Genomic DNA, 12749 nt, shown 5'->3' with positions numbered 1-12749 from the left:
ATTTGATGCCAGTCTATATTTTGTTGACTCACTGACATTTTAGTCAAAACAAACCAATTCATGTTGCAATACATGACATGGACTGTGCTCTTGTCCTCATCTGTGTGCACCGTACAATGCTCTTGGAAACAGTACAGCACCCCAGAGCCTTTGGTACAGCATGAAGTATTCAAATGCTCGGGCTCCAAATAAAGGCTGGGGGAGAGGAAGAGCAGTGGAATCCAGGGAAAGTGACCCACATTCAGCGGCATAGCAGCTTTATTCCCAGCAGCTAGATGGTTGCACGCGCCTCATAGGGAACACAGTAACTCCCTGACCTCAGCCTCTGCTTCCTGCCAGCTCTGTGGTCTCGCTCCGCTCTTCGTCCCGTGTGCCATTGTCGCTGTCAGAGCTGGCTCGTCTTTTTGCAACGTGTTGTTGTGACCTGTCAGCACCTCTCGTCGTGGATCGCGCACATGCTCAGATCGTATGGGTTGAGCGGTGAGGCCTCTGCCATGGGTCGTCTTGTCAGGACGCATCGAGTGACACAGAAAATGGTTGTTTATCAGCTCTCATCTCCGGTGAAAGAGACGGAGAACTCAAAACTCTTCCACTTTCACTTCTACAAAACATAATAAAGCCTTTCCATGAGGCGCTACTGGATTCAGTCCACTTACCTTCAGCTTCGCTGCTTCCGTCCTCTCCTCCCTTCTGCTCCTTCTCTCTGTTATTTGAGGTCAGGCATCAGAAGGGAAGTTTGTGAACTTTAATGTCTTTGTGAACTGCCTCTCAAAGCCTTAAAAAAACACAAAAAGGAAAATATTGCATGTGCCAAGATTTTATTTAAATGAACTGTTTTGAGCTCAAGTTAGTTTTTAAAGCTTAAAGAAAGCTGCATGTGTCAGCTTTCTGTTCCAGATATTAATGCAAGGTTCCACCACTGGTTGGCTTCATCTAAAGTAATTCAGCTCTTTTCTACCTTTGAACAGACAAGTAGGTAATTTTAGTTTATGTATACATATATATATATATATATATATGTGTGTGTGTGTGTGTGTGTGTGTATTTAGGTGTTTTCTGGTTTATTCAGCATGTTGTCAAGCATTTCATTGCTTTTATGACAAACACAGACTGACCCATGCACAGCCAATTAAATTAGACTAGCTCAAGCCACAAAGTTCATGTGGGTCAAGTAATCATCTGCAAACTCGTTAGGATTTATAAGTAGCTTATCTGCATGTGCATCCTTTCCTCATCTTATCAGTGCAGCCTCTTAATATTGTTTTTGTTAGCATGGTAAGCCAGGAGATTTTGATCAGTAGATTAGTCTCACTAATTTGGACTCACTAATTGGCCCACTATCATCATGACCAGTAGCTTACTGCTGTAAACTTAAGCTGTTCTTCATTAACCTTGTCAACCCTGCTGGACCCGGGCATGGGATTAATAACCAGAAATGCAACATATTCAGAGACACGGAAAAAGACATTCTAAAGAGTTTTAGCTATGTGAGTACCTGGATGTGAAACAGCAACAGATATAATTAATTATCTTGTTGTTATAGCATAAGGTAGAATACATAGGGCTGCAAACATTCAGTTAATAAAGCTTGGAGGTGGGAAAACAGACGAGCTTAGGAGTCTTAATTATGTTGTGATAGCCACATCACTTCTAAGTAAAATTTTTTATTTCTGAACTTTTTAAAACCTAGGTTAAAGTGTTTTACACACAAGCAAAAATAAGACAGGGAAATCACTGCAAATCACTGCAACACAAGCGGAATCCTAAACCAAGTAAATGAAAGCACTTTGAATGGGTTTCCACTGGTGACTTCAACTATGACTTTGAGCACCCAAGAGATTTTGTAACCTGGAAAACTGTCCCTCAGTTTGAGAACCAAGACACCAAATTCTGATTATGCTTTCATTCAAGATCAGACTTTAATTCAAGACTAGACCTTAATCAGAAGACCTTAGAGGTCTAGTATGAGTACAAGGATTTTAAAGTTTGCTAATATGTTTTGGAGCTTGCTTGTTTCTGTCTTTGCAGATGAGAGGGAGGTTTTGGAACTAATAACCTGAACTTAATGCTCACCAGAAGTGCTCCATGACAGGACAGCATGATAAGCAGCATTGTGGTCATAGACCCCCCAGGAGCAAAGGCTGACCTATTACATCTGATCCAACAGAAGAGCTACTGCAGCACAAACTGCTGAAAATCTTAATGCTGGCTTTAGTAGAAAGATGGATCCCCTGAATGTGTGAGTTTTAACCTGGTAACTTCTGTATCTGTTTAAAATCAGACTGATACCGTTACTGTCATGTATCTTTGAGTTCAGCTTTAAGTTTGTTTACAGCTGTGGGGTAAAGACTGTTCTTCAGTTAGTTCTGGTCTGGATAGTTCTGTACCTTCTGCCCAATGGGAGCAGTTCAAACTGGCTATGTCCGGGATGTGAGTGATCTTGAAGAATGTTTTTAGCTATTTTTAAGGTAATGGAAACTGTACAGTTCCTCTAGAGAGGGCAGAGGGCAGCCAGTGATCTTTTGGGGGAGCCAGTATGCCCCCTGGAGCACAGTTTGTCTGGGCCCCAGCACTGCTGGACTACCACACACACACAGACAGTACGTCAAATGCTCTCGATCGAGTAGCAGTAGAAAGTAACAAGTAGATTTTGTGTAACATTGTTTCTTCTGAGAATCCTTAAAAAGCAGTCTCTGCTGGGCCTTCTTCATCACTTACCTGTGTCTGTCCCCCAAGTAAGGTCCTCCCACATGTGGACTCCCAGGAAGTGGGAGTCAGACACCCACTCAACACCTTCTCCATTAATGAAAAGAGCCTCAAGTTTCCCTCCTAAAATCGACAATCATAATATTCATAATAAGTCCACAAATCAAAATAATTAGCCATCAAAGGAAAGTAATGGATTGCATTAAAGTTTCTCTTTGATTCAATCCTCCATCCTGAGCCATGAGGAGACAGTAGAGAGGAAAATCTCTCTTTTAACAGAAAGGAAGGAAAGATGGGTCAACAAGAACCATACCTCTAAGACAGGAAGCATTTCCATTTTATAAGATGTGAAAATGGACTTTATCAGTCAGGAGTTCATAGGATGCTGACATGTTAATGTGTTAATATGTTAATGTGTGAGGCGTCTAGACAATGTCAGGCAGGTATTTTAATGCTGCGACTGATATACTGCAACAAAATGGTACTTAGCAAAGCTCTTTAGTTATTAAATACTTTAATCGTGAGTTAATCTTCAGATTACTCAACAGCTCTTCAGAAATGCTCCTTATGTTTTTGCCGCTATGTTTCATCGCTCTAATGAAAGCTGTGAGCTTAGAGCTGATGTGCATTTATCAGTGTTAGATCTAGTGTTTGCATCACATTTTAAGTTTTCATTTACTATGTTATATTTGCTTTAATATTCAGATCTTTGACAGGGATTTTCAATTTAAAGTAGATACAGATGTGCTCAGTATCAGTTTATCTAAAGTCCCCCCCTTAGGTGGATCGTTTCGCAAAGACTAAATATTTCTTTATCCATTTGACTGTGGTTTGAATGTGAATAGAGAGTGTCAGCGTATGGAAAAGCCTTGAAGATGAAGTGACAAAAGCTCAGCGTATCATATATGCTCAGCCTGAAAGGTAATCAAACAAGCATTTAACTTCCCAGGCTTACATTAACAGCTGTATCTCTAAATTAATTTTTCTGAGCTTTAAATGAAAGTACTTTTAAACCTCCTGATCACCAGACGTGTTTGTTGTCTTTCCAAACACATTTCATTGCTCAAATTTTGACAGCTTTATGTTCAGTCTCCTGGAAAATGTTTTACATGGTGCTAAAGTGGGAATTGTTTACAGTACATTGATCCACTGCACAAAATATTGTACTTTTACATAAAGCCTCAAAAACTGTAGAATTAGACTTTTTGAATTTGTTCATTAAGCAGATGCATCTTTGTTTATGCTCACTTCATGTACGTAAATGGATGTCCATTTCAAACATTGCCACATTTTATTGCCCACATATTCCCCATGAATATGAATTATGTACCATCCACTAGAGGGCAGTACAAGCTTCAAAGGTCAACTCAGAGTTCCGACATCAGTTCACTGCCTTCGAGCTCACACCCAACTCATGCCCAGTCTCCTCCCAAGTCTTCTGTAAGAGTTCTCTGCCCAGGCAAGGTAACTTCATAGATGTGTTTGTAGTTCCATTCACATTTGTATGGTCCCACTTCAACATGTTCCATCATTTCTGTCATATTTTGTCTCTCTCTCCCCCTTTTTTTTTAAGTTGTTTATAATGTGCAATACTGCCCCCTACATTTTCTGATGGTACTGCTCTGTTTGCTGTGTTTGGGTACGCATCTGCAAGTTCTCTCATGTACTGAAAACCACACGACATGAATGCAGCGGACGGACAGAAGGCTTCATTTGTGCCTTAATGAGCCTGACAGCAGCACTAATTACTGAGTGCTTTTTACACTTAGTTGACAGCATCCTTCCTGCGTCCTGTCTCTTCTCTGAGTTCTCTTCATCGTCATAAAGTTGACTCGTCTTATCTTTTGCTCTGTCCCTTTCTCTTTCTATTTCTTGCTTCATTTGAGAAAGTTCTGTTGGGTTTCTTTGCTGAATTAGCCACAGTGCAAGTTGTTAAGTGCAGTTTCTCAGCTCGAGACCCTGTAGAGTAACAGCAGGTCCAGGAAATGACATAATGCATGTCAGAAGGCAGAAGCATGGAATTATCTGGTTGGAAACTTACACAGTGTTGCTTTAAAACTCCATTAGTTTTAAATTGATGTTCTCCATCTTAAAATGTGTTTGTACATGATGATGTCCACTTAATACATCTCATTAGTGTTCATGTGGCAGTAACCTCTTGCAGGAGGGTGGAGGAAATGGTATAAGGTACTTTTATGTGGACATTCATAGAAGAGGATTCTTGGGTTCCAGGTACACCTCAACAATAAACTAGACATGGTCTATTAACGCTGATGTTCTGTTTAGGAAGGGCAAAAAGCGAATCCACAATTCAGTGTATGCTTTACTTTTGACATTTTACAACACAGTGCTTGCAAATGCTCTGCTCTTTGCTGTGGTCTGCACATCGAAAAGTGATGGTTTAGGGGAATCTTGCTCTGCAGGATAAACCAACGCAGCACGCTCATGTATTAGTTGGAATGTAATGGTTTGAGACTGAAATAAATAAATGCTGCTTATCAGAGAACAACAGGGCGATAAAATAATATCTCACAATTTACATCTGTGGATTGTGGCATCATGACGTTTTGGCTCAGTAGAAAAACTTACCCATCACGTCCTTCTCTGGTGAAACTGGACTCTGTGAGTTGCCACCTTAAGGCTTAATGACCAGTGACCACATGTCTTCTGTCCTGAGAGTTCCTGTTGTCATCTTTAGAAGAACAACATTAAGATGTCCTCCTATCAACTCAATATTGTAAATACAATACAAACATCTCAGTTGTACAAATTTCATGATGAGCTTACTTCAACCAACTCAAAACTTCACCAACTGTAGCTGCCTTGAAGGACCATTAAGCAAGTTGTAAAAATGGATTTTGACTGGAGGACAAAGGGAGGCCACAGGGGAGCTGGTGCAGAGGGCTGCTCTGCTGATTCAGTCTTACATTGCTGAAGATTTACAACACACAACAGACATTTTCGGTTTTGTTAGTTTTTTGGGAGGATCCTTCTACATCAAGTGATTTTAGTTTGGTAAGAGCTAAGGTTGTAAGTTCTATTGTCTTAAGACATTCCTATTCCCCATCCTTCACCTTCTATTGCTTGGTCAATGGACATTTTAAAGCACTAGGATCTGCTGCATGGCTGCATGTTACCAGTTATCCTTCTGAGGCTGACACCAATGATAACACCATGACTTCCAAGTAAAGGACTTATTTTTGAGGCCATACTTAAGACTTGTTTTTCTCCTCTTTTCTTTCACTCGTTCTTTATTTTGACTACCTTTAACCTTTAAAGAACTTAGTTAATGTTATGCAGGAAAAAGACTTGGGTTGGGTTTGAACATGTTTAGGCATCACTTCTGTCATACTTTGCATGTTGTCATGGTGATCAATTTGTCTTTATGTTGCCAACTCAGAAGGCCCTGCACGTCCAAGAGTGCATAAGGGAACCTTGCATGTTGGAAACTGATGCAGTGGGCCCTTGTGCAAGTCACAATATGATCATTTTGGAAGTAGAGTAATGTGCGAAAAACAGAATATTTGGTAACAAAAATTAACAACTATCAAAAACTTAAAAGCCAACACATTTTAATACTTATAAAAAAAACAACTTTTTTTTGTCTGTACTTCTATCAACTCATCAAACAACACTTATTTACCAAATCAACGTATTAGTTATCTGTTTTGTCGTAGGCAAATAATATAAAATAGCATGTAGTCTTTGTTTGGTTTTCTTCAGATTCAGAAAACTTTATTTATCCCATATGGGCCATTCATTTGCAGATTATCACAGACAACAGTCAACATTCAAAGTGTAATATGTCAGACATACACAGTACCCATGAGGTCGTTGGAAGACACTACAAATAAATACATTAAATAATTAGCAATAAAATAATAAATGCCAGTAAAAGCTAAGACACCTGTTGGCAGCTAACAGGTGTTAGCAGCTAACATAAAGAAATGACAAAATAAATGTCATGTAAAAGTTTAGAAGTGTGACAGCTGAAGGAATAAAAGATTTTGAATATATATTGGTTCGCCTTTGAGGAGCATGGTAGCGCCGGCCTGATGGCATCAAAGCAAACTCACTGAACATGCTAAGATCACTGATAAAGGTCTTTGCTTTCTTCACTACCTGAAGTTCCCAAAGGGAACACAAGTCATGTTATCTGACCCCAATAATGCTAGAATAAGTTTTCATAATGGAGTTCAGGCTGTCCTTGGAGTTAAATTAAATAATTCTTCATTTGTCATAACTCATGTTTGCACAAATATTTAGTTAAAATGTGATTTTATTTTAAAAAATGCTGACACTTTTAGCAAAAAAAAGAACACAATAACAACTGGGTATTGTCACTCCAAACATTAGAATAAACTGTCCCAAGAAAAATCCCAAGAAATAAAAAGTATATAGATGTCTTTAATGTCTCCAGAACATCCTCTTCTCAGCTTCATCGGAGCTGCAATGTGAAAACTGGTTTAATGCTCATGCCAGGTTTTTACCAGAAAGCACATGTGGAGCAGCTCTCTGGAAAGATGAGTTAGAAGATTAACTAAAAGAAGAAGAAGAAAAAAAGAAACTCTCAGGTGTCACTGCTTAACAGCAGTCCTGCATGAAGAGTGGACCAAATTACCCCACGCGTCTGGAAGAGACTGATTAATCCATCCAGAAGGCTTTGGCTGCAGATGCTTGTGTCAGTTATTGAGCTAAACGGTGGAGTTGCTCGTTCATGATGCTGCAATGGATGTTGCGTAACTTCCATTTTTATTCAGAAAGGAGTGACAGAACATGCTACTTTTTATTTAACAGGTTTTTGGATGACAGTCACATGAGGGACAATACATAAAGGTAGATAACAAGTCCTGAAGAATCTGCTGAAGGGGGTTTTATCATATTTTCCAGTCAGCATCAAATCTCTAGCCCTTTTTAGACCATTTCTTACTTGCACAATGAAGCCTTTCTCTACCACTTATAAACTTACAAGTTTATCTCCAGTCTTTTGGAGTTTAGGGGACAACAATAGGGTAAGATATATTCCAGTGTAGGAAGCTTCCATTTACCTGTCCCTCCCTGTTTCACTCTTTCATGTTGTCAATGAAAGAAATCTGTGAAGTGTCATTACTATCCTGCCCCTCCTTCCCCCCCCTTTTTTATGATGCCTGCCAAGAGACTCGCTGAGCCCATCTGTAGTAATAGATATGGCTCTACACAGCGTGAAGGATTGTACTGCCCAGTAGGCTGCGGTTTCAAAGGAGTCAGTGGTGTGGAGAAGCTGCATCTTCCCACCACTACTAACTTCATGTTTTAATTATGTACTCTCTGCCTTGAGTGAGTGTTCTTCACAGCCATTATTTGCAAAGCTGAACATCAAATCCTTGACACAAAGATCAAGTGATTCTTTGTTTACTGCTGTGTCTGTAGGTCACACTAAGTTGACTTGAATTAATGAGACATAAAGCAACTGTGGGTGACTTGACAATGAGAGCTAGGTTGCTGCATTTTACTTGCATTGGTCCAGAAGGAAGAAGGCTGCCATGCAATTTACACATTTAAACCTTTCAAGATGTTACAACCATTCAGTTCTAACTTATGCAAAATAAATATGGAGGGCTGGAAATTCAGTAATATGGGTGCAATGGTTTTCTTTTAGCTTAATGAGAGTAAATGCTAAATGAACGATGGGTAAAATAACATATTGTGAGCTTATGGGACTGTCTGAATGGGAGGAATTTGGATAAAGATATGATTGGGTTAATGCATATTCATTAAACATGGCAGCCAGCCAAGAGTACTAATCTAATGATTGTGAATGCGTCATTTTTTTCTCATCCTTCTTCTAGTGGTGCGAGCAGCATGATATGCTTCACCAATTATTTTTTACTCTTTACACATTTAAATATCAAACAGAGCAGCATCTCTAGTGTTGTACTCCAACAGAAGAGCGCTTTTAACTCAAAGCATGGCACTTTCTGCCCACTGATTCGGTTTTTGGCTTAAAATCACAAGTGAGGTCATACTGCTTGAAATGATAATTGTCAATTTCACTGAAAGACAATAGCTCATTTTCACCTTCATGTCAGAGAAGTGAAGAGAGTGTGACTTGTTTTGGCCCAGAAACCCGCCAGTTGGCACGCCAACACCTGGAACCGCAGTAAATCGTTTAAAGGAGAATTTAAAATGAAGGCCTACAGTAATTATCTAGAATCTGACATTGGCAAGGCTCAGCTTTGGCTACTCAAGACACTGCAGGACTCTGCCCAATTTTTTTTTCAGTATGTCCCAAATGTATAAACCTCCTGCACCAACACAGGTCAGGGATGTTTTTCCATGGCTGCCAGCCAAAGATAAATATCACCTTACTGCTGGTTTGGATTGAACTAATATCACCATGTTGTGCATGCTTTATGACAAAAATGGCTCATGATCATTTTGTGTTTTATTTTTTTGCTGGTTTTGTTTTTTAATCAAAAAGCAAAATGAGTTCTTACTGGCATTCTATTTTATTCTCCTGTGTACCTATTTATTTATTTATTTTTCCTTAAAGTGGCTCCATTATGCTCATTTCAAGCTGATTTATTTAAAATATGTGAGTCCAAAAGGGCAGAAATTAATCTAGCATATTTCACAAACCTCTTTATTTATTTTATATCGATCCTCTCCGTCGGCCCTCAGATCAGCCTCTGCCAGAAACAAGCAGAATCAGATTCTTCCTCCCTTAGCCCCGCCTCCCCCTGCTGCGGGGCTGCCTCTGATTGGTCAACTGCCAGGAGTAGTTGTCAGGCACATCAACTATTTTCATCATAGAAACACGGCAGAACTCGTAAACAAACCAAAATAATATAAGTAAGCAATGTCAACACAAAACATACAGCCGTACATGTTTAAGCCTGAATCAGACCCCAAAAACAAGAGTGAACAGCTCAGCAACCTGCAGCGAGGAATGCAGCCGGAGTATCTGCTTGGTAAACACTCTGCTTATCAGCTACAGTCCCATATAACATTGTTTGTCATCCTTCACTTGCCTTACATATTTGTACAACCTGCTGTTAATAGGTGTACATGTAGCAAATGTACCACAATGCCAACAGAGGTGGAAAACGTGTGCTGCCAAGAAATAGATAAGCTAACGATGCTATTTGCTTTCATGCAGTTACACTATAGTTAGCTGTGTTTCTTGCTACACTTGCTAAGCTAATAGCAAGTGTTGGAGAATATCTAGGGTTGGAGAATTGCGCAACATTATTTACTATGATAATTTGTTGACATGGCAATACAACTATTGTGTATGCAAATTTGTTCACACAGTCATAATATTTTGATATAATGTAGAAAGTGAAAATGATCTGAGGCATTTAGCTTGCAGTAAGTTTTCCATGCCAGGAAATTCCTGATCTGGATGGGAGCTACATTGGATTCCGGTCGGAATTTGAACAAATGTAGCTTTCCCTCACAGCCGAAGAAGCATTTCTTGTGATATGCTGACACTAAAACTTACACTGAGCAGTGAAGCTGGTTGTGCCTTTCTACTCGTGAACGTGCACAACATGGAGAAGACAACCAGCCACTCCCCCTAAAATACTGAATCAGAAAATCTCTAAATCCTGTTTTTTTCAGCACATTCTGAATATAGAAACACACATGCATTCATGTGATAGAAAAAAACCAATGCCTGTCACTGGTCAAATGAGTATTCAACACTGTAACATTGTAGAAAGCTTGAAAATAAGAAAAGTCAAAATAACATAATAAGGCCCCCTTTAAGTGGTTTCTGCTGGTTGTCCAGAAATCATTTGTGAATCCGAGTTATCGACATGATGTTGGGTGCAGCAGTAAAAGGATGATTCAAAGTGTGCAGTGTACAAAGTGTGTTTAGTATACATACTCTTTATATGTGACTTTTCTCTAAGAGTTTCTCCAGCAGTCAGAAGGCATGCAGATTATGAAATTTAGCTGTTTGTTTCCTTTATCCTGGAATGGATCTGCAACCTGGATGTAACTCCATTTAGGTGTTTTGCTCAATGCTCTAATTGTCACTCAGCAACATTAGTTGTTATTAACAGTTTAACAGTCTCAAAGACACGAGTTTTTACATGTGGTGTTCATAAAAGGACTGCTTTGAATGCTGTATGCCAGGAATTTAAATCGAGGGAGGTCCAATATGTGATCTCCTGAGCCTCTGGCTTTTATAACTACTAACACACAGTAAAGGTACCATACTACTATAATAACTGCAAACTGCTTTTTATATGTGGTCAGCGCTGTTTAAGACACCAGTGTGATAGCTTCTTAGGTTCCAAGCCTCAAGCCTGCCTCAATCCTTCACCTGCATCCTCCCCCATGCGTTGAAGCCCGGCTCCTCACACCGCCATGTGTGAAACCTTTTGTTCTTTCATCTCCTTTCTTTGTTCTTCTTGGGGGAGGAGTGAGCTCCAGAGTGGAAGTTCCTGCAGCTCGGAGGTTGTTATGTTAGGCTGATTTAAATTAGAATAATTTTGAGCACACTCGTCAGAATTGGTGCCTCCCAGCAAACTAGAGCAGATTTGTAACGGTCATTTGCGTTACCCTCCCGTTCTCTCATAATGGCTCTTTAGCTCTCGCCCCTTACAGCTCTGAACTGAATCATGAACTCTCATGTTTGTTTTTCCTTTCTCTTATATTCTAAGGAGAGTGGCCATCAAATTGTTTGGTAGATTTTGTGGCTTACAACAGCCCAGTTAAAATGAGTCTGTGTGAAACTGTTTTTAGTTTTTTTTTTTTTTTGTTTTGTTTTGTTTTTGTTTGTATGAAGTGGATGTGTAATGCACATATCCAAGAAAAGGAATTCTCCACGGTGGGAAGGATTTAAGGAATGTGGTTGTCTTTGTTTATCCCTCTGTGGGAAGTGTTTTGTCTGAGAAAGCTATTCTTTTTGTTTTAGCACTAGAAAGTATCTTGCTGCAGTGGGACCTGGAGAAATGGAGAACAGGGTTGCTATTTTCAGTCTGTAGCTTGAAAGCTCTTAGCTAATTTCTTTTCATTGTTTTCTTTCTTGAATTTAGATTCATAATTTTGTCTTCGTACCAGTCAGTTCTGGAAGGATGTGCATGGAGAACATCAAATGTGTGGTGGCATTTCAAGGTGCCCAGTTAAAAAAAAATGCAGAAAAGTTGCCCAAAAAATCTGGTCTCTCCTACAAGTAGTTTAGTCGACATCAACTTCTAATTTTGTTTTCACGTATCCCTCCAGGACAGCCTCCTGCTGCAGCTCAACCACTTGCAGTGAGTCTGATAGAAGCTGCTCTGTTTTCGCTCCTCCTTGTTTGTAATGCTTCTTTAAAAACAGAGGCTTTCTTCATTTTTTTCTGGAGACACTTAAGATAGCATTTTGTGTTTCTGGTGGTCTCTAAGGCCCATTTATGATCCCTTACATGTTTAAATAGCTATGTCATTTTCAAACATTGTCATACGTTGTCGTCCTCACACTTCCATGCGTCTTTTACATTGCCGTGGTTAAGTCACTTCCTTCACTAGTGGGCAGTCCCTCTATAGCCTATTTGTCTTGATTTGTATATTTTGTTTATTATCTCATATATAGATTTGTACATTTGTTTTGCCGCTTTATTTTGTCTGTTATCTGAATTTTTTTGCACCAATGCGTGCTGTGAATTTCCCAGCTTTGGGTTCAGTAAATCCATCCATCCATCAGTTTCAGACACCGTATGGCAGCGGTAATGCATCAGTATAAATATGTTCCCAGCCACCCAGTATGCCCTAAACACTCGCATATAGTCTTTCATCAAAAGCTCGTGCAATTTTTACAGCTGTTGTCCTTGTCTTCATTCTTCTTCTGCATATTCGACAAAACTGTCCATCTGTCTGCATATCCGTCTTCTCTGTTGAGCATAGATGAGCCATTAGATGTTGCTGAATTCCGGGGGGGAGAATCGAGTCAGGTGATGTCACACAGATGAGAAGCTGCATTGGTCCGAATATTAGTGCATTCAAGTTGTCCATGGAATTCGGAATTCCAAAGAATTTTTGCCCAAAGTAATGAAGTGATTTTGTTTTTCCTAATGG

At 39.6% G+C, this 12749-nt stretch overlaps 1 protein-coding gene across 2 annotated transcripts in view; it reads left to right on the top strand.

Moving 5' to 3' along the window:
* Nucleotides 1-12749, top strand: part of tmem132e (transmembrane protein 132E) — a 505320-nt gene that overhangs the window by 356221 nt on the left and 136350 nt on the right. The window lies entirely within an intron of this gene.

This window comes from Melanotaenia boesemani, chromosome 15 (genome assembly GCF_017639745.1).
Source record: "Melanotaenia boesemani isolate fMelBoe1 chromosome 15, fMelBoe1.pri, whole genome shotgun sequence".
Taxonomy (NCBI): Eukaryota; Metazoa; Chordata; class Actinopteri; order Atheriniformes; family Melanotaeniidae; genus Melanotaenia; species Melanotaenia boesemani.
The sequence above is the reverse complement of the archived record's forward strand: the minus strand, read 5'-3'. Positions and strand labels throughout refer to the sequence as shown.